Source organism: Lampetra fluviatilis, chromosome 12 (assembly GCF_964198595.1).
Source record: "Lampetra fluviatilis chromosome 12, kcLamFluv1.1, whole genome shotgun sequence".
NCBI classification, from domain to species: Eukaryota; Metazoa; Chordata; class Hyperoartia; order Petromyzontiformes; family Petromyzontidae; genus Lampetra; species Lampetra fluviatilis.
The window spans coordinates 1,474,645-1,500,350 of record NC_136286.1 but is presented as its reverse complement, the minus strand read 5'-3'; the positions used below and the strand labels follow the sequence as shown (position 1 = coordinate 1,500,350).

General features: G+C 56.2%; 1 long non-coding RNA gene across 1 annotated transcript; it reads left to right on the top strand.

Annotated features, from left to right (window-relative positions):
• The first annotated feature begins 10,545 nt into the window (after positions 1-10,545).
• On the top strand, positions 10,546-23,598 carry LOC144934920 (uncharacterized). The gene is made up of 4 exons (XR_013637226.1): positions 10,546-10,568; positions 10,953-10,999; positions 11,467-11,558; positions 23,524-23,598. It is a non-coding gene; the product is annotated as an uncharacterized LOC144934920 (long non-coding RNA).
• The last annotated feature ends 2,108 nt before the right edge of the window (positions 23,599-25,706 follow it).

Below are 25,706 nucleotides of genomic sequence, written 5' to 3'. Positions count from 1 at the left end.
CGGCTAATGAGATGCAAATATAGCAGTGGATTCTTGAATCTGTGCGAATGTTTTTTTTTCATTGTCACCACCCTCGTATGCGTGATGCTCTCTCATTCCTGGAATCAGGCAACCATCCCAAAGTGGCAGGATCCTCCTGAAAACCCGTCTTGTGGCTTTCTGGCTCAATCAGGGAATTATTCCAAATCAGTTAATGTGCAGTTCCTGAGCGGATTGTTACATCGCAGGCTCGTGAGAGTTGGTGGTGACTTGGGAAGGGCTTCATTCAGCAGTGGATTGACCACGGAAAGTGATCTTTTTCAACGGTTTTACTTAACTTGATTTCTGTGTCGTAGTCAAATCTTGTAATCAAAAATTTGTCTACTTCATGTTGTCCAATCAATTCCAAATGTTGCACACATACTCAGATCCGGTGATAATGCATGCCTCTATCAAAATCAATTAATTCGCTACTTTAAAGCAATTGACATTTTGTATGGACGCTTTATTATTTATACATATGTGTGTGTGGGTCAAAAACGCCACGGTCCCTAAACTCTCGAATCGCTTCGCCAAAGAAGCAGGCGCCACGTGTAGTCTCAGGCGCCCTTGACGTACTTCTCGACTGTGAGTTAAACGAAGTTTAAAAAAAACACTTTTTTAACGGAGTTTATTTTTTCTAACAACAGACTCCATGCTGGGGATACACACCACCCGCCTCCATGCTGGGGACACACACCACCCATCTCCATGGTGGGGACACACACTACCCATCTCCATGGTGGGGACACACACAACCCATCTCCATGGTGGGGACACACACCACCCGCCTCCATGCTGGGGACACACACCACCCATCTCCATGGTGGGGACACACACCACCCATCTCCATGGTGGGGACACACACAACCCATCTCCATGGTGGGGACACACACCACCAGCCTCCATGCTGGGGACACACACCACCCATCTCCATGGTGGGGACACACACCACCCGCCTCCATGCTGGGGACACACACCACCCATCTCCATGGTGGGGACACACACTACCCATCTCCATGGTGGGGACACACACAACCCATCTCCATGGTGGGGACACACACCACCCGCCTCCATGCTGGGGACACACACCACCCATCTCCATGGTGGGGACACACACCACCCATCTCCATGGTGGGGACACACACAACCCATCTCCATGGTGGGGACACACACCACCCGCCTCCATGCTGGGGACACACACCACCCATCTCCATGGTGGGGACACACACCACCCGTCTCCATGCTGGGGACACACACAACCCATCTCCATGCTGGGGACACACACAACCCATCTCCATGGTGGGGACACACACCACCCGTCTCCATGCTGGGGACACACACACCACCCATTTCCATGCTGGGGACACACACCACCCATCTCCATGCTGGGGACACACACCACCCATCTCCATGCTGGGGACACACACAACCCATCTCCATGCTGGGGATACACACCACCCATCTCCATGCTGGGGACACACACCACCCATCTCCATGCTGGGGACACACACCACCCATATCCATGCTGGGGACACACACCACCCATCTCCATGCTGGGGACACACACAACCCATCTCCATGCTGGGGACACACACCACCCATCTCCATGCTGGGGACACACACCACCCATCTCCATGCTGGGGACACACACCACCCGTCTCCATGGTGGGGACACACACCACCCGCCTCCATGCTGGGGACACACACCACCCGTCTCCATGGTGGGGACACACACCACCCATCTCCATGGTGGGGACACATACCACCCGCCTCCATGCTGGGGACACACACCACCCGTCTCCATGCTGGGGACACACACAACCCATCTCCATGGTGGGGACACACACCACCCGTCTCCATGCTGGGGACACACACAACCCATCTCCATGCTGGGGACACACACAACCCATCTCCATGGTGGGGACACACACCACCCGTCTCCATGCTGGGGACACACACAACCCATCTCCATGCTGGGGACACACACAACCCATCTCCATGGTGGGGACACACACCACCCGTCTCCATGCTGGGGACACACACACCACCCGTCTCCATGCAGGGGACACACACCACCCATCTCCATGCTGGGGACACACACAACCCATCTCCATGCTGGGGACACACACCACCCGCCCATCTTGAAGTATTAAAGATCTCCATGCCAGGTGCGGCCATAATGAACCAAACACCACCAACATTAATCTGCTCATCAATTATCGCCGTCAGGTGCCCTTGCCAACCGGGAGCCGGTCTCGCAATACCCGCACAGCGCCGCCATCGTCACCAACTTCGCCTCCCCCTCCGAGCGCGAGTGGTAACCGAACCCCGGGGTCGGACGGACGGAAGCGCAGGCGACACAACGATTAACTCCCAAGACGGGGGGGAGGGGAGGCTAACGATGCTCAGCAGGAATTCGGACACGTGCCTCGACACCGCCACCACAATGGACCGGCGCTGCCCCCCTCCACCCCCCTCCCCGCCCCGAGCGTGAATTGGGCCCCCCCTCCTCCTCCCACCTGCCCCGCATTTCCATTCCTGCCTCGCCGCTTTGCGCAGCTGTTGTTTCTCCTCGTGATTGGTCCTCTTATCTCTCCGTGGTCGCGTGGAGGGAGAGCGGCTCCCGCGTGGCCTCTGCCGATCGAGTTGACTCGCCGTAGCTCCTCTGCGTGCGAGTTTGGTTATTTCTGAATGAAATGCGGCGGCGGTGCGAGAATTTATTTTGCAGAGTGGCGCTAAGAATTATTATTCACGCGGTGTGCAGCGTTCGGAGATGTTCTTTACTTTTAGGACTTCAATATCGCCCTCCGCCAGATCTCCTATCTCGCGTTGAACTTGGAACACATTTAATTTCAACTGCGGGGACTCGGTGATTTCCATGAATCTTGATTTGAAGCTTTCGTGACTGCAGGAATTCATACTACGTGACTTTACCGAAAGAACCAAAGAGTATGTATGTTGTACTTCTTTTGCACCGTACGTAGCCAACCGTGCTAATCGGACGTTCGGGAAATTACAGATGTGATGATTTGCAAAAAAATGCAAGTCAGACACATTTGTGAATCGAATGAACATACATTGCTATGTCTGTGCAGTTGTGCGGAGCGGTCGTGCAGAAGTCATCGCGCTGCGCTGCCAACCCGGCGAACCGAGTTCGATCCCCACTCACAGCCAACGCCAGTGATGATTAACTGAACCCGTCCTGGGCCTTCCTTAGGTCGACTCAGCTTGAAATTAGTACCTGTTGCGTTGTGCAAACCTTGCCACTTGGGACACAAAGGTGGCCGGGCGTGGTGCCGACCACACCAACCACTTGTGCACCATGCCTCCGATTATCACGGTGGGCTGCGCACGGTGCGAAAGAACTTCAACATACATGCATTCCAGCCTTAATAGGTGCTCACTAACAGCACTCGCTGCTCGAGTCTAAGAGGCTACACGGGGGATGATGACTCTCACTCACTGGACTATCCATTTTCAACGTTGACGATTGTCTCATCTCCAGACAGGTGGCCGCCGCCGCACAATGAGATTAGCGATCCACCCACTGCGTCCACTCAACCCACATAACTCTCGACAAAAGCTCCCACCCGGGCAACGAACTTCCTCGGGTTATATAAAAAAAATCTTTATCCCAGGAAGCACTGCCATCTTAATGTCGAGCATCCAGCGAGCCGCCCCCTTCTCAAACCGCGAAGGCTAGCGACAGCCTCATAGTTAAAAAAAAACATTGCCGGGTGATTTAGAATCCGTCGAATCTGTTGAGGACCCTAATCTGCGGGTGGTTACCTAATACCAACATCGGCCCTGTTTGCTGGCGCAGGGATTGAAGGGCCACGCGGACTAAGCTGGTGCTGCGGCAGCTGTAAGTCTCGAGCCAAAAGGCGGCACCTGATACGGTCAAGGCAGAGCCACGAGAGGAGCCCCAAAGCCCTCGGAGCTCGGCGGGGCCCGGCACGGCAGGTGCGGCCTTCCAGACGCGGACCCCGCGGGGCCCGTGACCGTCTACACTGATTTAATCGCGGCGTTCCGCGGCAGTGAGGGCGCTGTTTTAACGCGTGCCGGTGATGGCATCGCAGTTTTTTTTTCAGTTTTTCATTTATTTGGTATAGCCCTGTGAGCCATTCGGCTCTTGAATCGGGTGCAACCGCAACAAACTAAAACATGAAGTGAAAACATGAACAAGAAAACATCTTAAAGTGACTATGTGACTATGTGCAAACAGAAAATCCAGGAAAAGACAGCAAAATATTCCAGAAAAAGCACCGTACACCAACGCTGTGTGCAGTGGCGCTGATTGCACCAGTGTGTTGATCAGACGCAGTGGATGCTAAAGGAAACAGAGACAAACGGCTAAATATGTTGGTTGGGTACATTCCCAGAGGTGACAGCTGGATGGAGGAGGCTGAGCAAGGCAGGATGTGGGGACGGAGGACAAGAGGCAGGAGTAAGTGCTGCTTGCCGTCCCAAAGGAAGTGGTGGGTGATGGGTGAGCATTGAAAGCTCAAGATTGGATGGGATGGAGGGAGTTTGAGCCAGGGATCTGCTGCTGCCATTGGGCTGAGGACTGTGAAGGGAGGTGACATTTGTGTTGTTGAGCAGCAGCGATGGCGTTTTATTTTGGCGGCGGTGACGGCATCGCATCGCCAATGGAGCCCCCCACCTCCCCCCGGCGGTGTTTGTGAGCGGTGGCCCTCGGAAGCGAGCCCCGTGGCAGCACCTTGTTGTTGTTGTTTTTTATTTGAGATTTCGCGATCTTTGTCGTCGTGGTCGTTGTTGGGAGATGCACCGGTTGTACGTGAACACCCTGCCATGGAGGGGGGCGGGGGCGTGACCCGTTCCCTTACTCTGACTTGTTACCGTGACCACTTTGCCTCGAATGTGCCCGACCTCGTCAGAGCTTTGTAAGCAAGCGAGGGTTGACACCTGGTCGTGATCGTGCTTGGAAGGGCAACTCCCACGCATCGCGAGCGTCATAGTTCACGATGTTATGCGGTGGGCAGTTTAGCAAACTCAAAAGTTGTACTGCACATCTGTGCTCCCACGAGAGCCACCACGTCGCATCCTTTCCAAGCTTACCAATTGACCTCCGTTCAAATACAGTGCGTCAGCGACACGTGGTATCTGAACTGTGACCAGGTTTTCACCTCCTGCCCCCCCCCCTCACTTTCACCGACCCGCCCTGACCAGCTTGGTGAAGTATGGTCAAGTAGCCCCCGCGACCCGTACGGCACGTGGAAGCCTTCGCCCAGCAGTGTGGATTGACAACGGGCCCTACGTGTCCATTGATCGTACTTGGCGCTCGTTGTGCAAATATCGTTCGGCCGTTCGCCGCGTGCGCGGAATGGAGCGTCGCGTCTTGCAGCACCTAGCGCGCGGGGGGGGTGGGGGGGTGAAGCTAAGCAACGAGCCCTGGCAGCGCGGGGGTGACCGTCGCCCCGGGTCAGGGCACGGTCAGGGTCCCGACTCCGCCGCTCCTCGTCCCCCCGCGGTCGCCGTCGCGGCTCTTGGCGCGCGAGTCGGCGCGGAGAGGCGGGGAAACGCGAGCCGCCGCCGCCGCCGCCACCGCCCTGGAGAGGAATCAGATGCAGAGCGAGACGAAGGCGCTCTCTCCTACCATCAAATTAGCAACAGCTAATCCCGGTGCTCGGCCCACGATCATCGCTGGGGACGCTGGTTCTGAGTGGTCCCCCCGTTCACCCCCGCCCCGCACCCCCTCACCGTGACTCAGTCGCCTAAATGTGTGTGCCCCACACACGTGCCGGGAACTGGGTGCTGAAGGTACCAATTGTTTCCTCATTAATAACGATTTGAATAAAAGCACAGGTGCCAGATTTTGCTGTTTTGTATTCGAACGCGAGTGCCATTTGTTCAAACACCAGTGCGTTGGAATGAATACACCGGGATGATTTTTCCAGCCAAGAGTCACCCGTTAGCCTCTCTCGCGGTCTGCGACGCGAGCGCATGGCCCTGGATGTGCTGCAGAGTATGGGTCGAGCGATTCGAGGTTTGAGTCAAAAACGTGCTGCGGTAGGTGGTGGACTCTGTCCGATCGCGGTTACAAGCAGGACGCGAAAATGGCGAGTTACGAACCTCGTTCTTTAAAGTGGGGGGGGGGTGGGGGGGCCTTGATCGCTTCTCTGTTAATGTCGAGGTTGTTGAGCCGTGTGCTGGCGGCAGTGGTGATGTTGTGGATGTTGCGGGTGATGTGGTTGTGGTTGTCTGCGATGTTGCCCGCGAGTAGACATAGCGAGCAGTGCCGGCCTCCGTGGTCCTTGGTTTGTCTCTGGGTTCCGCAGCCCAGATATTCGGAGTTTGCGTGTCTCTCTTTCCCCGTGGTCACGTGGATTTCTCTCTTGTGCCTCCGGTTTTTTTCCCTCCACATTTAGAAACATGCGTTCATAGTATTTGGCAGCTATAAATGTCCACGTGACAAGCCGCTTCGTTGAGCTATCATTTGTGGCCAGGTGGCTTCTGAAAAAGAGCTATACAGCTCAGTGGGCCTTAACTGGTTAATGACAAAATTGTTTAGTCTTAGTTTAAACGTTACTCATCGTTAGTGTCACGCTCGTTCACCCAGGAGAGCCACGCAAAGTAACGTGTCGGTATTTCTTATTTGTTCCGCATGGGGATGTTTGGCCCATACCGGTTACATCTCTGTGGGTGTTTAGCTATGGGAGGAAACCGGAGAACCCGGAGCAAACCCACGCAGAACTGAGGGAGAACAAACACACTCAAACTTAGTTCCGTTAAATCGGGGACATTTCATCCATATATTAGTTGAGTTCTTTCTCCCACGTGTGCGTGGAAACCCAGCGAGTGTCGTTGTGATGCCAGCTCGACGTCGTTTATGGGACTGTGTAATGGTTCTCGAATTGCCCACGACTGATGTGGTGGAATCACAAAGGTCCCAACGTGCAAGTAACATTAAAATGCTTGGTGAATCTCTCTTCAACGGAAATGAATGCTCTCTTGTTGACCAGAAGCCAACTGAGCCATTTTGTTCCAATTTAAAAACGGTGACGTTAATGGAAAATGTACGTCCCGATTTGTAGATTTGTTTCTAATCTTTTCATATTTTGCTCTGCCTCCCGACCCTGTTCATTAACACCACCCAACCCTAACCTTTCCCCTAATCCACACGACTCAAATCCTCCATCCTAAATTAACACCCGTCCCCTGGCACGACCGCTCCCACGGACCCCATCATCATCATCATCCCACGTAACCGCAACCTACCACAACTCTAAACCCTTAACCACCCCATAACCACAACCCATCCCACTCCTCCTTCGCCCTACGTCCCTGGCGCCTTGCAGGATTAACAAGTTCCCTTGCTCCGCCGGTGCCGGCCCGGTCTCCTTGACCCCGTCGTTCGGGCCCAGCGGGCCCTTGGCCCTGCAGCTCTTCCTTGTGCAGGCCCAGCTCGCGGCCCAGCGCACGCTCCAGGCCTCCGTGTTCCCCGCGGCCGCCGTGCCGGGTGCCGCTCCCGCCCTCCTGGCCGTCATCAACCAGTTGCTGTTCACGGCTATCGGCATGTCAGGCCACCCCGCGCGGCCCACCGCCGCCCCGTTCTGCGGCCTCTTCCAGCAGGGCCCCGACGGCCCGCGCAGCCCGCACGTGGCCCACACGGGAGGCCCCGGGTTCCCGTTCGTGGGCAACGAAGCGGCCACGGTGACGCCGCAGTTCCCGCGCGACGCCGGCAGCCGCTCGGCACTGGCTGGCGGCGGCGGCGGTGGCGGCAGCGCGCCCGGCACGTGGAACTCCCAGCACCAGGCTCAAAGCCGCTTCCACCCGGCGGGGAACTCAGCGGTGCTGCCCGCATCCTCCGCGGCGGCAGCCGGCGGGAGAATGACGACGACGATGATGATGGCGCTAAATTCGTCTTCGTCCGGGCGCAGCTCCGGGCAGCAGCAGAACCCGCCGCATTTCAGCAGGGAACCGATCTCGCAAAGATCAAAGTTGCAGCCGACGCCACCATCGCACAACGGGCAGCAACAGCAGCATCAGGGCCCGACCTGGGCCAGGTCTGGCCAGCGGCACGGCATGTCGGAGGAGCGCGCATCCAACATCCTGGCCACCTTCGGCCTCTCGTCGGAGGACCTTGGGCACCTGGCAGCCTACCCCGACGAGGAGCTCACGCCGCACAACCTGCCCCGGATCCTGCAGGAAATCCAATCGCGCAAGCGAGACAACGGGTTCGCCACCACCACCATCGCCAACCACAACGACGAACGTACGAGGAGGATCGGCGAGGGTCGGAGCGGATCGCTGGTGCCGTACCGTGTGGACGTCCCCGACGGAGACGGACTCGGCCACGTCCTGTATGCAGGCACCTCGTCGTTCTCCTGCAAGGAGCTGCTGGAGGTGTACAACCCGGAGGAGCCCACGAGCGACGGCTACGAGGATGCCCGCGAGTGGGCCCTGCCCGGCTCCTGCGAGTTTGCGCCGCCGAGCGAAACCGACTCGGTCAAGAGCTGCGGCTCGGGCTCCGGCTCCGCCACGGGTTCCGGCTCGGGCTGCGCGAGCCGCATGGGCCGCAGCGACGCGGTGCGGCCCCCGGCAGGGGCGAGGGGGCCCGCGGCGCTCGGCTGGGAGAGGCTGGGCCGCACGGAGCCCACCGCGGAGGAGGCGGAGGACTTCCTGGGCCTCCCGGCCGCCGCCTTCCCCCGCACGTGCGCCGTCTGCGGCGTGCGGCTGCTGTGCGACAAGGTGCGGGATCCGCGCTGCGTGTCTCCACCCCCCCCCCTGCTCCCCCCCCTGCTCCCCCCCCCCCTGCTCCCCCCCCCTGCTCTCCCCCCCTGCTCCCCCCCCCTGCTCCCCCCCCCGCTCCCCCCCCGCTCCCCCCCCCCGCTCCCCCCCCCCGCTCCCCCCCCCCCCGCTCCCCCCCCCCGCTCCCCCCCCCGCTCCCCCCCTCTCCCGCTCGCTACGACCTCAATAGGTGCTCGCTAACCACACTTGCCCTAACCGTGTGTGTAGGCTACGTGGGGGATCGTTGTCTTGTGTGTGTGTGTGCCCACGGCAGGGTTGGCGGCAGCACATCACTGGCAAGAAGCACAAGAGCAAGTGCCGTGTGTTCGCCTTGCGGTGAGTCCCGGAGCAGCCACCACCACCACCATCCACCACAATCGCCACCACTGCAACCACGACCACCACTGCTAACACGACCACCACCACCACTGCCACCACCACCATCACCATCCACTACAATCACCACCATCATCGTCACCACAGCCACCACCACCGTCACCATCCATTACAATGACCAACATCGTCACCACCGCCGACGCCGCCACCACCATCACCATCCACTACAATCACCACCATCGTCACCACTGCCACCGCCGCCACCGCCACCACCGCCGCCACCGCCACCACCGCCGCCACTGCCGCCACCATCCATTACAATCACGATCATCGTCACCAAAGACAAAGATCCCCCGTATAGCCTTAACAGACTGTAGGGGCAAGTGCTTTTAGCGAGCACCTATGAAGGCTGGAACGGTACACAAGCGGGTGGGTGGCCAGCACCACGCCAGACCGCCTTTGTCTCCCCAGTGGCGATGTTTACACACCGCACTGGGTATTCATTTCAGGCTGAGTCGACCTAGGGGAGGCCCAGGACCGGTTCAGATAATCTTCACTGGTGTTGGCCGTGAGCGGGAATCGAACTCGGGTCGCTGGGTTCATAGCGCAGCGCGCTAACCACTACACGACCGCTCCCCACCCATCGTCACCACCACCATTGTCACCACCACCAGTGCGGCCATCACCGGTGTTAATTTCTCTGTTGTGACAAAGCACATGTGCAGACAGGAGGAGGGCATGTTCCTGGGACAAGCATCGGTCTTGTTGTTCCTACCTCCTTTTTTTAAGCAGGAGTTGAGATGAACCCGTTGAGACGCATGAAAACAGCATTACGTATTTCACAAGGGAGGGAGACCTGGGTTACAGCAAGAACTGAGTGCAAAGTGCCTGTGAAGCATTTAAGTTGAACGAACGTTCACCCGGGGGTCGGCGACCTTTTTTTGCCAGTGTCAAAAGTGATGAATATTAAGAATATGTTTAAACCTTTCTGGCAATAAAACAGGTGTGAAGATACCTTGCAAAAGGTGTGTTTGTGTTTGAAACATCTTAACACCTATTTTATTGTCAGAAAGGGTTAAACCTATTCTTCAACATGATTTAAAACAATATTTTTTTATTAATTTTTGATGCTTTTGTAGTTGTAATTTCGAGACACTACACAGGCAAAAAGGTCCCATAGATGTAACTGCTCGATCTGAGCTGTAAGTGTTGTCTTTGTATTGTTTGCCTCTTGGCGTTCTGTGGAGCATCTGAACACCTGTTTTATTGCCAGAAAGGGTCAAACCTTTTTTAAAATACAGATTTCGGGAAACCGAGAGGGTGGTGACCAATGGTTGGAACCTTGCAGAAGAAAGGAAGAGATGTTGACCACGGTGACATGCCGCTGCCCTTGATGCTCGTTGTGTTGCTCCTGGTTCCAGATTCCCTACCTGGAGGCCGGCAGCAGACAGCTTGCACAGGTCGGTCTCCATTCGTACGTCCGTGCAGTCACGTGTGTGTGTGTGCCTCCGTGCGTCTTGTGTTCATGCCTCTCCGTCCTTCTCTCCCCTCTGTCTGTACCGTCTATCCGTGTGTCCCTCTATCTGTCCATCGGTCGGTGCGTCTGTGCGTACGTGCGCACACGCGCCGTTTCTTTTAACACGGGCGGAACATTACGAATCATTTCCCGTCGCACGGTGGCGGGTAGCGTTGGAGCTGCAACGCGGCGTAAATGTTTTTGCGACGGCGGTTGGGGGCCGTGGCGACCCAGCCGCGTGACGGACATAATTTTTTTGCTGGTAGCGTGCCAAGCTTTGCCAACTGGCCCTGCGGGACTCTTTAACAGGTGTGTCTGCTCCCGGCAGGTCCCCGCCGCAGTTTGGGTTGCCAGGCAACGGTCCCAGCCCGTCTGGTGAGGCCGCGATTCACCGGTGCTGCGAACGCTCGGGGCAGGGCCGCGTGCGCTCTGCGAGTTTCACTGCCCAAGATGTTATGGCCTTCCTGTGTGTGTGTGTGCGCGCGTTTTGTTGTGGTGGGTTATTCTCGTCCCGCGCGATACAAACGACGCGTGAAGACGCGCGCTCGTGCGCGGCAGCCTTAATGTCAGAAAGATTAATTTGCGAATGTTTTACATCATTGAACCGGTTGGGGACCGATGGCGCAGCGGTTCCCGGCCACGGTGGGCGCATTGATATCCGAATCGGTCCTGAGACCCAAACTTCACCAACCCGCCCTGACCAACGCGGTGAAGTATGGTCAAACAACCCCCACGACCAATGCGGCATGATGAGGCGTTCATCGAGCACTGGATTGACAAACGGATGTAAGCTATTTTTTTGTTGTCTGATTGTGAGCGTAATTCTGCGTTGCCTTCTGCAGTTGACGGGCCCAGCGGCGCCTCACCGGCGTTTGGTGGCTTTGCCGCGCTCCCCAGCCTCCCCCCCGGCGCTCCCCCCACACCGGCACAGCAGGTGCGGCACCTCGCGCACACGTGCACACGCGCACTCACGCACACATGCACTCGCGACCTGGTGCGGCGGTTGTTTTCCCCGTCCGTAAGCTGTGACCCGGTTACACAAATAAACTTGCACGTGAAAGAGCTGCCGCTCACAGTGACAAATGAACCCCTTGCGCTGCTCCCCTCCGTGCAGAGGAGGCCGGAGGCGTAAGCCGTCGCTTGTGCGGGCAGCGCAACTGCACCGGGGCCTACGGGCTGGAGGCAAACTCTGAAGAGGAAGTGAAATTGGATCGGGGATGGCGGGGCGGGGGGGACGGGGACCCATTTAATTCCTAGCACCGAGGTGCGTGACAACCAACCACGCTGTGCCACCACCGGCAGGTGACCCCCCGACCCCCCCGATCGCGATGCCGCCGCTCACCTATGCTCTGCACGAGACACGCCCCACGCCCCCATTAGCGAGGCGACCCCCGGGTCGTTACATAATCGGCACGCGGACATATTTGGGCAGTGGTCGGTGAGCGCGTGACGGTCGCGGGGATCCGATGGCGGGTGCCGCTGCCGTCGAGTTGCGGTGCCAAGTCCTCGTGGGCGTTTAAAACGTGTTGTTTTTTTTAACTGCATCCATAACCTCGTTCCACATTTTATTGTTCATAAGGAGTTGTAAGGATCTCTACAGATCTCTACGGGTGTGTACGGATGTGTGACGCTTCACTCTCTGGGAGATGTGTGTGGTCTTCACGCACGGACCCGTTACCACGATTGGACTCGGCGTGCGTGCGCACATTCGTGTGGAGAATGGCCGGCTGTTGACGTGACTCCTGCCCCCTCCCCGTGACCCCTGACCCCGTGGCCTCACACGTGCCCTTTCTGTTTTGACGCTGTCGACCGCTGGGAGAAAATGTCCCTGGCGTTCAATCTCCGGGAAACTTGAAGCCGTTTCGTGGAGGATTCCCTAGGAGGCCTCTGAAGGGTACAGCGGAAGAGTTTGGCGGTCTTTATACAAAACGTGGGCGCAAGAGTCACGCTCACCACCACTGCCACCACGACTTCTCTTCCTCCACGTCTTGACTTAAAGCTGTCGTGACTGCAGGAATTAATATTCTTTGGGTCTTTCGGTAAAGCCACGTAGATAGACGTTTCGATCGCAACACAAGCAATCGTCATCAGGTGATTTTAGGCTGTCGGAAATTGGGCTGTTGCTCTGATTGATAACAACCTTGTCACTGTCTAACTTTTTAATATGTGGATCTGGCTTCTTCTTGGACAGGAGGTTGAACTTGCAAATCAGGTTATCTTTGCATTTAGCTGACATTGAGGCGGCTCAGAGAGAATAAGATTGCTCCGATTTGAACGAGACAATTTAGACAAGACTCTCTTGCAATCACACTTAACATTGACAGAACAAATGTCTACATCTGATTGGGACCACGTAGATAACATGACAGCTTCTTCAGCCACCTCAATGTCAGCTAAACGCAAAGATAACCTGATTTGCAAGTTCAGCCCAATTTCCGACAGGCTAAAATCACCTGATGACGATTGCTTGTGTTGCGATCGAAACGTCTGTCTACATGGCTTTACCGAAAGACCCAAAGAATATTCCTCCACGTCATCTGTTTAATTTAGAATCAGCTCAAGGACACTGGAATTACACTGAGAAACAGAAATAGGAAAACGTGAATGAGAGAACATCTGCAAGTTGATAGAATCATATTGCCTGTGAAGAAAATTAAGTGGAGTTGGGCAGGGACGATGGCCCGTGGTCGAGACTAACGCCGGAGTGGCAGCCGAAGGATGGAGTGCGTTTGAGAGGACGTCCACCGCCGATGCGGGGCCGGTGAGATCCGCTCGTGCGCACAGTGGCCACGGTCGCATCGCAAGGTCGTGATCGATGGCGGCAACTTGGGGAGGCCCTTCATCCAGTGGTTGATTTATCACGGCCGATGATAAATATCTCAACGCTGTCAGCATTCGGGCAGCTGGCCAGCATGTCCTCTCTTGGGAGCTGCTATCAATTGAAATAAAAGGACCCGCAAGCGACATTAGAAGCCTCCCCCTGACATCCCGCGAGGGCCTACCTTAACCTAGACCAATGAGCAGCCCCGTTGCGTGCCTCTGTGCCTCGCGAGCACTCTGGGCCCCGTCGGGGGGGAACGCACTAAATTTACACGGCGCGTTTAATTTCATCCGTCATTGGTGATCCATTAACTCGCCGACGCTTGAGAACCCGCTTTAATCCTCGCGCCTTTGAACCACCCGGGCTCCACGCGTACGCCACGTCAGCACGGACGTCGCATCGTTGCCACATCGCCCCGGAGCCAATGGGACACTGAGACGCCTCTCGCGTGACTTTAATATTTTGGCGCGGGCGCCGTTGGCAAACATATAAATAAGTGGCAGTCGGGACACCGCGACTCTTCTCTTTGTGCCGCGTCGCTCACAATTCTTTGATGTCGGCTCCGACTCGAGCGCTCGGCTCGGCGCTTCTCCGCAGCTGCCGAACGTCCACGTCGCGTTTCACGATCGCACGGCGCCCGGCACGCGGCCGCGAGAACGGCGAACGCACCGTGAATCACGTACCGCAGTGAACTTTGTGGGTTTATGTGCATCCACATTGCGGTGAACTACTGTGAACTGTGGTCTCTATGTGAGAGTCAATGGTTGTCTATGTGGGGCTGTGGGTCACCAAATTAGTCTGTCGGTCTCTTTGTGAGTCTAATGGTCTCAATGTGAGGCCGTGGGTATCTGCGAATCTCATGGTCTCCATATGAGTTCGTGGGTCTCTATCTGAGTCAAATGGTCTCAATGTGAGGCTGTGGGTCTCTATGTGAGAGTGTGCGACTATGTGCAGCCACATTGCGGTGGACTACGGTGAACTGTATACGAGTCTAGTGGTCTCTATTTGAGTCAATGGTTGTTCACCATTGTAACCTCCTTGGCCAGTAGCAAAATATGATAATGGGTTTTTTACCCTTTTATCTGGCAACAAAACTGACACCTAATTGGTAAAAAACCAATGATCATATTTTGTTACTGGCAAAAGGAGGTTCCAATGGTGTAAATGCTTACCCCGAGCTCTCATACTCTGATGGTGCATTGTCTTTGAGTTGTGCGCCTTTTGGCGTCATCTGGTCCAACACCATGTGAGACTACGGCTCTAAGAAAAGCTGTCTCGGGTGTGGACCAATCAATTTCAAGGACAGTGCATACATTATCAGAGTTGTGTTTTTTGTTTGCATTCCGACCGCAGGTATTGTGGTCAATGCAAACATGACTCCTTGTTAAAAAAAGGTGTTAGTTTTGTTGCCAGATAAAAGGGTAATTTTTTTTTATCAGTGGTTGTTTTGTGAGGCTGTGGGTCTCCAAATGATTCTGGGTCTCCGTGCGAGTCTAATGGTCTCAACGTGAGTCTGTGGGTCTCTGTGTGAGTCTCTGAGTCACTGCAGTGTGAGATCGCCACATGGGAGGCGTACGCCAAGGCCTTTGGCCTGCTGACTCACCAGACCAATGCTGTGCAGCATTTGTCTGAGCGAGCAAATGCTGAACGGGTCTCAACCTCCTGGGCGTCGTCTCACGCGCGCGTGTTAAACGCCCGTCCATGCAGCCCGTTACGCCGGGATGGTTGTCATGCCGTTGCATGATAATGTAGATGGAAGCTCTTCTCTTCGAGTGACGACATCACGTGTATCCCTCTATCTGAGACCGAAACAGGAGGATGTCTTCACAACTCTGGCTGTCGCCTGATGAGGCTAGTTGCAATTATCGGCGAAACGTCATGGGTTTACTGTCCAACACACCGGTGTGCTGAACTAGTCACGAATTGGCACGTTTTGTTAACGTGACAAACCTTATTAAGTGGCTGTGTCGGGTGGTGGCGGGTTTAACGACGCATTTATAATCACGCAATCTAACCAGAAAACCTCTATTATAGAGATGGAAGCTGAATTTCCCGAGAAGATTGGAAGTATTTTTGATCGGCGGCTAATTGTTTGACGCGTGCCTTGCCACGCGCGGTGCTTTTTACTGAGGGCGGGGCGGGGGGGGCGCAGAGGGGAATGCAGAAGTGGGGTTCACGTGCAATTTGCAATTTTTGTTCCGATTCTTTTTTCCCCCCTCCAACCGCGAGTCCAGTAGGTCATCCATTTGTGAAATGAAAAACACGCTCAAAATAGACGGCTGCCCGTCTGGGGACTTGACTTGTTGATAACACAGGGCGATGGGCCATCGGCGTTTAAAGGGCGCGCGCGCGCATGCACGTGACGCTCGCTGGCTGGCTGGCTCGCTGGTTCGCTCGCTCGCTCTCGTGGACCTTTGAAATCTCAGAGGCCTTCTTCTCGTGCGCGCGATCATTGAGCGGACTTTTGCCCCGTGCCGCGGGAGCGTGGGCGTTAGGGTTCAGCGCGGTGGTGATGGTGGTGTTGTTTTCGTTATAATAATAGTGATGATTATTATTATTACGAAGCTTGTTTACCCAGGAAAGCCTCGCTGAGTCTCAAGACACACGAGGGGGTTTGGTGTTGCTGTGGGTAATCGGAACCGAGTAAGTTGCAGGGAATATTTCAGCATTGCGACGTTTGAACCAATACCGGTTACATTTTGTCTGTGTGTTTTTTTTTGCTGTCGGAAGAAAGTGGAGAATCCTGAGAATTCCCATTACAGAACAGGGGGAGAACATAAAAGCTCCGTACAGAAAGGCACCCGAGTCAGGGAAACAAATTCGGGATCCTTGTCGCTGCCGCCCTCCCGAAGAGGTGACGTGCACTCCACGCTCTGTCTCTCCGCACGGTTAGCGAGCCCAGGTAGCGGTATTCTATGTATGTATGTTGGACTTATTTCGCGCCAGACATAGCCAACCATGCTTATCGGAGGTGCGGGGGAAGGACAACAATCTAAACAAACAAAAAAGCAAGGGTCGATGTGGGGTGCAGTTGGTCCTCACTTGGAACCGACTGGTGAGAGGCCGCCCAGCCGCTCGTGAGCAGCGGGTGCCAGGTGGATTCTTGCATCGCAGGATCGTTGAAAGAGGTGGCGGTGGCAGCTTCGGGAGATGCCTTCATCCAGCAGTGGATGGACCGTGGCTGATAGCGATGAACACGGGACCCTGTGGAGGAAAGGTCTACCGTTTCACGGGAAACCTGGGGAATGAAAGTGAAAACGCAGCGCACGGCGTCGGAACATCCTGCGGGAAATTAGCACGCATGCCTCCTCCACAGGAGCCTCCCCCCCTGGCTAACGGAACGCGGTTGTTCCTCTCTCCGCCTCGCCCCGGCCGGTACGGTCGTTCCCGTGGCGCACGGCTACTGGCCGTGCGTACTCCTGCGTGCCGACGCGGCGGGGGGCGGCGGGGGGTGGTAAAGCCGCCGATCCCCATCGTGATATCCCTCCACGTCTTGTGATGCCTTTGCCGCGGTGCTTCTGTACGCGTCCCGCTTTGACGCTGCTGCCGCTGCGACGCCGTTGAGACGTCCACTGCTCTATTCTTTGCCCGACGCCCGTTTGTCGCGTTTGAGAAATAGAAAACCTAAAAAAAGAATTCGCAAACGCTTAATCTGACAAAAGGTTGGATTCGTGACTAGTTTCTTTGGGGGTTAAATTGGCGTGTAGGTATAATGGCAATGTTTAACTCTAGCCCTCCACCACCCAGCGACAGAGCTAATCGAATTGAGTTGTTACGGCGTGGGGGCGAACGTGCCGATTGATTGTTTCATCGGCAACACCACAGGAGGAGGAGGAGGAACGTTCAAAAGCCCAAGAAAGATTTTGGACATTGATTGTACCAAGTCGTGTCGCTGGAGATTACGTCCAACATCATCGACAGCGGCTCGGCTCTCCTCGCATGGCGTCTCAATGGTGACCGCATCTCAAGATGCTGGAACTTAAACAAAACATTAAGAAAACGTCATGTTTTGTTTAAGACCAGCCACCGGTTTAGTATCACGTCGGTGCTGGGGCATTAGAGGGTTGTCAATTAATACAAATTCGGCCACCCTAAACAAACCCCACGTAATTTCGTTTATACTCTCGTTCAGCTCGTGCGTAATCACCGAGCCACGCGGCAGTGTCCTTGTTGGCCATGTGCAGCTCACACAATGTGCAACATTGTGCGTACACTGGCACAGCTGCCGATTGCATTGTCACCAAGACCCCATCAGTGGATGTTAATCCGTACGTTAACTCTCACGTTCATACACTGCATTCTGTGCATTGTGAGCGCTGTGTCTGTGAGAGCTGCCACGAGATTGCTCCGCCGGGGCGGTGGGGGCGTGGGGCAGCTGTACACCGCACTCCTGTCGCTCCGCGCGCTTCTCCCCGACGCCGCCCTCGGCCCGCGTCGCGGTTCCACGTTCCACGTCGCCCGACGTCTTGCATCGCCGGCCCGACGGCGGAGGGGGAAAAGCCGGCCGGCCGGCACGATGCGACGCCGCTGACTCGTAGCTCTTCACCCCTGCTGATAGTTGGCCGCGACAGACTCACAAATATGCGACGTGAGGAAAGCCCATGCAGCCGCGACCTTTCCTCATTGCACGCGGCCTTCAGAGCGGCCCGGCACGTTGCGCCCTCGTGGCGTGGTTTTTTTCACGCACGAGTCGCGCCAGAATAGTTTGCTATTGGCCATAATTTACGAGCCGCGATATGGAAATAATTGCAGAGGAGTTAGAGAGATGGGGAGGGGTGGAGAGGGAAGGGTGAGAGAGACGGAATTAGAAAAATAATTTAATTATTCCGTATCAAGGCTAATAAATTACACCGGAGGAAAAAAATATTCTTGAGCCGCCACGAAATAGCTCAGCTCGCAGTGCATTCAATGGCTCTGGGATGGATCGCTAAATATAAAACGTAATGTGACCCAGCGCAGAGGGCATTTACATGAGCTACATGGAGGTGAAAATGAAACAATGACAGCGAACAGAAAACACGTCACGCCGGCGCTGTGGGAGCCGGTGCGGGGCGCTGACGTCTCCTCGTTGGCGGAGCCTCGGGTCCCGGGGCGCTCGCTCGATCCGCTCGCTTGCGGCGGTCCCGGCCGGTCGCCATTCAGCGGCTGCGACCGGAGCTAAAATCCCGCAGTTTTTTTATTAACAATTTGAGTAACGTGATCCCCAATTTACGTCTGCTGAGCCAGCCTGAATTGGGCGGTGTGCGGAGAGCGGCGCGCCAGTGACGCATCTCTCCTCGCGGACTGCAGCACGGCAACCGATGCACATCTGCGCACGATTGGAGCTACGCGCTACACCGTTACGAGGCTTCCAGTTTTTGCTTGAAAATTTTGTTGGATATAGTGTTCCCCAAATGTTATCCAGATTGTGCTATTGGCATCACCTCACGAGACGATGAATCCGTTCTCAAAGCTCTACTTGATTCGATGAACATCTCTCGCTGTGTCACGGGCATCACCAGTGGCGATCCTGGGCCTCCCCTATGTAGACTCAGCCTCAAATGAGTTCCTGATGTGGTGTGTAAACATCGCCGCTTGGGAGACAAAGGTGACCGGGCGTGATGCTGGCCACCCGCCCCCTCGTGTGCCGTGCCGGCCTTTGTAAGTGCTCGCTAACAGCACTTGCCACAACAGTCTGTTAATGCTATATGGGGGGTCTTGGTTGCTCGGTTGATGGTTGGGGTTAAGCCAGGAGCATTAAACCTCTCTCAAGTGGGCTTCTTGGTGGTGGTGGTGGTATTGGGACGATCACCACTTGACCACGATTCGTGTCGCCCATGTGACGTCTCCAAACAACTTCTCAGAGCTGAGAGTTTGTGACGTCTCCGCCGACGTGAAAGGAGTTCTAGAGTCATTCACAACCAGCTCGTTCATCATCCTCATCATTACCACCAAGAATCATTGTCTGTCCACTGCTGGCTGAAAGCCTGATTCTTGGGTACATAAAAGGGATAGAAAGTTCAGATGGAAAGGCAACCATCACCACGTTCGTCCTCGCTCGTGCAAAGCCACCCGGTTCCTTATCGCGCCGCGTATTTCATCCCTATCATTATCCCCGTGTCGCCGGGCCACGCGTGCCGCTGACGCGTGACAGCTGTGCCCCGCAGCCGCCGTGGGACGCCGCTAAGAGGCTGCCACCCATACGTCGCATTCCGCCACCGGCGAGCGGCCCCCGCGCCGCGATCCGAATTAGCCAGGCCGCGCTCGGCGCAAGCGGCAGAAACCGCCGGCGGCCGGGAGCATTCCCGTGCCTCGCGCCGCGGGCCCCATTGCGTTAAATAAGTATTGGGTCGTGTCCACTAATGAAGAGTGAGTTATGGCGCGGTCGTTACGTCGAAATTGGGGCGAGGGTTAAAGAGAGAGACGGAGAGAGTGAGCGCTGCGTGTGCGTGCGCGTGGAGGGTGCGCGTGGCGCTGGCCCGGGATGCGAGCGGCCAGTGGTGTAGCGTGGACGATGTGGGCCCAAGGTGCGAGGAAGGAAACGGGGCCCTCCCACCGGCGCCAGGGCCCGTGAGCCCCGGCGCAGTCGCACCGCCTGCACGCTGGATGGCTACGCCGTTGCGAGTGGCTGAATCTCGGGAGACCAGGATCAGGGGACTAGGCTCTTGGCCAAAGCCACTTTCCTCACCCTCCTATCACCCCCACCCCTGCCCCACCCCGTGCCCCTGGCCCCCTTGGTGCTGCAGTTGTCTGCAGTTTGGCAGGGACCCGTGCCGTTTGACGACTCTGTTTGTACAGTGCTAGCGGCGGCGTGGCCATCGAGCGAGCACCGGGGCCACGCCGACTGCACTGCGCCCCTGGTTTTTACCCAGGAGGTCCTATGAATAGACGCACGTGCCCCCCCCTCCCCCAGGGGGCTCTCACCTGGGTTAAATAAAGGAAACCGATCGGTCCGTCATCGCCGCGTTCGCTCGGCCAGAGTGCTTTCCCCACTCGAACGAGCGCGTGGCAACGCTCGCCTCCCGTTCACACCCCAGAGCCAGCGGTAGAAATTCCACGTTCCTGTGGTGGGGGCCAACCGCCGTTGATTGTCCACAAAGTGGTACTGATTTTATACACCTCAGGGAGATGCAATGAAATCAGCTTATTGGCTTCGGGGGAGGCCTTCATGCAGCAGTGGATAGATCATATTTCCTGATGATAATACGATGGCAAATTCGCAACCTGTCAATCCACCAATGCGGGTGCACTGTGGAAGTTGGGGGGGGACCCTACCAGCGAATGGCTCCTTGTGGTTTCTGGATAACCACAGCTGCTGGCTGCTACGGCTCCGTGCTGAGCTGACTGCGCGCGCTGCCATGCGACTACAGGTCCCACCGTCGGCACAATCGGCGCCAGCGGTGTCCCTTCATTTGACCCGGAGGTGGAAATCCTGGCCAGTGGCGACTCGTGGAACGATGCCTCGGTGAAAGTGGGGGAATAACGCAGATTCAAAAATACCACAAACTTTTGCCAAGTGATTTCTGTGTGGGTCTCGTAGCCGTGTTGGGGGGGGGTGTCGGGACCCCCACAACACCCACGGCACCTGCCGCTGCCTTGCGCGGGGGGCCACGGGGGCCTCCAGCCCAGGGCCGTCGGTTTTTAGCGGACGGACGAGGCGGCCCGCACGGCGCTCGTGGCGGCTCGTCCCACGCGCCGCCCCCCTGCAGCCGTAAATCTGCCTTTGGTCACGTGACCACAGAGCTTACCTTCTCCAGGGGTGACCTCCTGCGCCAGATTTTGCGTTTCGTGGCCAAACGCTGCGGGTTCTTCTGCGAAAATGTCTCCGCTTTATTTATAATGTCGTTAATTTTTCATTTCGACGCCGCAGAAGCTGAATCATCGGCTCTACAGTGTCACCATCACGATTCAATACGAGCCACATCCACGCGGCACCTCGCGGACACCGCATCTCAAGACGCTGTGCAGAAATAGCGGGATGTGGGCTTCCCAGGGAAGAGAGGCTTGTTTATCTGTTGCGTAAGCAAAGGAGACTCAGGTCTTGAGCCTATACTTGAACAAGGGGCAGGGAGCCAACAGCACGGACGCCTGGGGTAGCAGAAGCAGAAGCGCGACCTCCCACTGAGCGGCGGGGGGGGGGGAATGACTGGGGACTTCGACTCGAATCCTTGGTTAATGAAGCGGAGTGTACGTGGAGTGGAGTATAGTTGGGGTGTGTTGGTTGTTGGTGTTGGTGGGGAGCATTAGCGTAGCGGGTTAGCATGCGGCGCTATGAACCCAGTGACCCGAGTCGGATTACCACTCACGTCCACCAACACCAGTGACAATCCTGGGCCTCCCCACGTGGACTCGGCTTCAAATGAGTAGCTGGTGCGGTGTGTAAACGTCACCGCTTGGTAGCCAAAGGCAGCCGCGTGTGGTGCTGGCCACCCACCCCCTCGTGTGCCGTACCGGCCTTCAAAGGTGCTCGCTAACAGCACTTGCCCCAACAGTCTGTGAAGGCTATACAGGGGATGTGTGTTGCTCGGTTTATGATTGTAGTTATGCCAGGGGCATGTAACCTCCCTGGAGTGCGCTTCATGGTGGTGGTGGTGGTATTGGGACGATCACCGCTCGACCACAATTCGTGGCGCCCATGAGACATTTCCAAATAAACTCCCAGAGCTGGGGAGTTTGGTGTGACAATGGGGTGGGTGGCTCTCATTCTGTGAGTGCACGGAGCGACTGAATCTAGAGTCATTAACAAATGGCTCGTTCATCATCCTCATCATTACCTTCAAGAATTATTGTTCGTCCACTGCTGGCTGAAAGCCTGACCACACCATCACCATCCCTCACGTGTCCCGCATTGCCACAATCCGCCCCGATCCTGCTCCTGAACTGATCTCATCTCCACCGAGGTCATCTTCTTGACCGCCTGTTCTCTCCTTTGGCTGCAATTCCACCGCCAGTCTCGCTCATTGGCCATCGTTCGGGCTATCGAGGTGACCTCCCTGAGCCCTCTTGATTTCCTTGACTGTCAGCGTGCCGCCCTTAACTGGCGAGCATTGGCTCAGTTTTTTTCTCTCGTGCACGCACTCCCCCCCGTCTCTCTTTCGTCTCTCCGTGTCATTCCAATCACGCGCCTCTCCGCGCTTCTTCTCCTCCACGCTTTTTCTCTGCGCCTCTCCACGCACACCGTGAGCCTCCGTCCGTTTTCTGCGTCTCTCCGAGCGTCTTTACGCATCCGGTCGCTCGGGTCGGCGGCCGGAGCTCTCGCGAGCGGAGCGCGCCGATTGCCATAACCGGGCAGGGAGGGGGCCGCCCGCCCGCCCGCCGCTCCACCGCGTGTGCTTTATTTATACATTGCCTTTGAAGCGGCCGTGCGTGCGGTCCCAGAGATGGCAGAGCGGTGCGATCGTGCAGCCAGGGGTCGTAAATGTCCACTTAATCCCCCGTGGCGTGGCCGCCAGCGTGCGCGCAATAATAATAAATCATTAGCATTCACGAGCCTCTCCTTGATCAATCCACTGCTGGATGAAGCCCTCCCCGTGCCGTCGTTTGTTTTGCCATACTTCACCGCCACGGCGCCCATATTTGGTAAAGGTGAGGGAAGGGCTACCGAGGATCGGTTCAGATGTCACTTGCCACCAATGTTAGCCTTGGCCGGGAATTGAACTCTGCTCTCTAAGTTTTGGAGGTGGGGGGCACTGTGGTGGCTACGGAACACGTGGCCTGTGATCCAGCACTGTGTGGGGGCAGCAGCGAGAGTTGGTGGATCATGCACAGATGCTGTGAAACTCCCTTCCCGTGGGCATCGAGGAGGTTCCGTACCCCGGCTCGCCAGGAGAAGCCAGTGCAGCAAGTGGACTCATTCATAGTGTTGCCCTTTTGCACGTGTGGGATTTCAAAATACATATGTAAATAAATAACTAAAAAGAGTCCTTGGATTCAGTGTGGCGTTTGTGGATAAATATGTAAAAAAATGACTTTTGTATCGTGTTGCGTCGATTTTGGGAGCTCGTCCTTTTAAAAAATAACCGGACAAACTGAACAAACTTCAGCCAGGCGATTTGTGAACCCGCTTCGAGCTTGACAGCTGCCGCTGCCTTCCACGCAGGACGGGGCCGGCCGGCCGGACAGCGCTGGCCGCGTGGTTCACTTCCACAACCTTCCGCCCGTGGCCTTCACTGAGGCCGACATCATCCGGCTGGGCCTGCCCTTCGGCAAGGTCACCAACTACATTCTCATGAGGTCCAAAAACCAGGTGAGGGCGCGGGTCGTGGGGGGGGGGGGCGCGTGGGTCAGGGGGGCGATGATAGCCCCGCGCTATGAGAATGGCGCGGGTACCAAAACACGCGATTTGGTCTGAGCGTGCTGGCGTCCTTTACAAACACGCGGCTACAAACGGAGCGGCTCGCTCCCCGTCAGACTCTCCGCTGCCGCACGGCGATGGTTTACCCTTTTCCACGTTCTCAAGTTTGCAAAATATTTGCATTGTGGATTGGTTTAGTCGGTCAACGTGATCAGGTGTGTGACCTTCTTAACCGGCCTGGAATATAGTTGGCTGTTACTACAAATGTCATGGCTTTTCATTCCATTTAAAGAGCCACCGGGGGCAGTTTGTTCTATCTGCCCACTGACTTTTGACCGTTCCATTTCTGCCCGGTTTGCTACTTTAGTGTTTGTCTCATTGTGCCCCATACGCCCTGCACAGCGTAACCCAATGCGCCGAGTGGCCAATCGCCAATGGCCAAACCTTTATGGGAATCCTCGAAATGCCTGGCCGAACGGTGAATGAAATGTCTCAGCTTGCGCCGTCATTTGACCAGCACATGGTTAAGAGACGCGTGACACGTTAAGGCCGACCTGGGTTATGACATGAAGACATTTTCATTACACGCAGTATATATGTAAAAAAAAGATGTTCATCTAACAAATAGAGACCAAGTTAAACAAACATCGTAATTACGTAACGTCGTCCGACCGAGTTGCGACCTTCCTTGCGACTCGCGTGCGTGGTGGTGTGGGCGACGCTGTCTGTGCAGCCGCGTCACCGTTATGATTCATGCCGAGAAATCTGCTGCTCAGCCCATATTTGAAATAATCACGCTCTCTCTCTCTCGCTCACTCTGCCTTTTGGCTGCATCCCCAGTTCCTTAAGCAGAAGCGGCATCACAGCCCCTCACCCCTCCACCCCCCCCTCCCCCGAACTCCTCACATACGCGCACCGACATGTGGACACATAGACACTGCCAGGAGCAAACGCTTTTGATCGATAAGGCGGCAGCTGAGTGAAAGTACAAACTTTCGCTGCTGTCAAAAAAGTGTGGCTTCTGATAGCATCTCAAGGTCGTTTGTCCGGGAATACAAACGGCAAAGCAACGGCGGCCGCCACGCACCACCGCACGGCATCTTCATCACGTGCGTCGCGGCGCACGGGACATTCCATTTACATTTTTTTCCCCCTTCCTTTTTTGCTTGCTTGCGCGAGCTCAAAACAATCAACACGTGCCCCAGCGGGCAGCGTTGCATGGGGCGAGGCAATGTCAAATGTGCCTTTGTTACCGGTGCGTTCAAATCGCCACGCTGCAGGTGAAAACGCTCGCCTCTTCGCTTTTTCCTTCACGCTGCTCCGCTCACTTGCCCGTTCGCTCGCTCACCCGCTCGCTCACCCGCTCATGCACTCACCTGCTCACTCACCGCTCATCCACTCGCTCACCCGTTCACTCGCTCACCCGCTCATTCACCACACTGCAGGTCAGCTCATTTCTCTTTCCACTTCTTCCCTCGCACCGCTCCACTTTTGCATTTCCCTCCATCCCATCATCGTTTCTTTGCTCCCAAGCTCTTACAACAATAACCCTGCTCAATTGTGTGCATGTATGTTCTTCTTTCGCACGTACTTAGCCAACCGTGGCAATCGGAGGTGAGATCAGCACGCGATTCGTGACTCGCGTTACACCCTCGCATAGTACTACATCACCGCTCCTATTCGTCGCTGGCCGCTTGGCGTTTTGAGCCTATGTGTCCGCAAAGCGCGGTCGAAATACACCGGTAGCCGGAAACGGCGCGGCGTGCGCGCTCTGCTCCCGGCGGCTCGCAGGCTTTCCTGGAGATGGCGAGGCCCGAGGCGGCGCGGGCGCTGGTGAGGACGTACGCGGCGCAACCACCACTCCTGCAGGAGCAGCCCGTCGCCGTGCAGATGTCCAGCTCTTACCAGCGCCTCGTGCTCAAGGTGCCCTTCCCTCCCGTCGCGGTGGGGTCCCGGAACCCAGGGTCCCTCGTGGTGACCCCCCCACG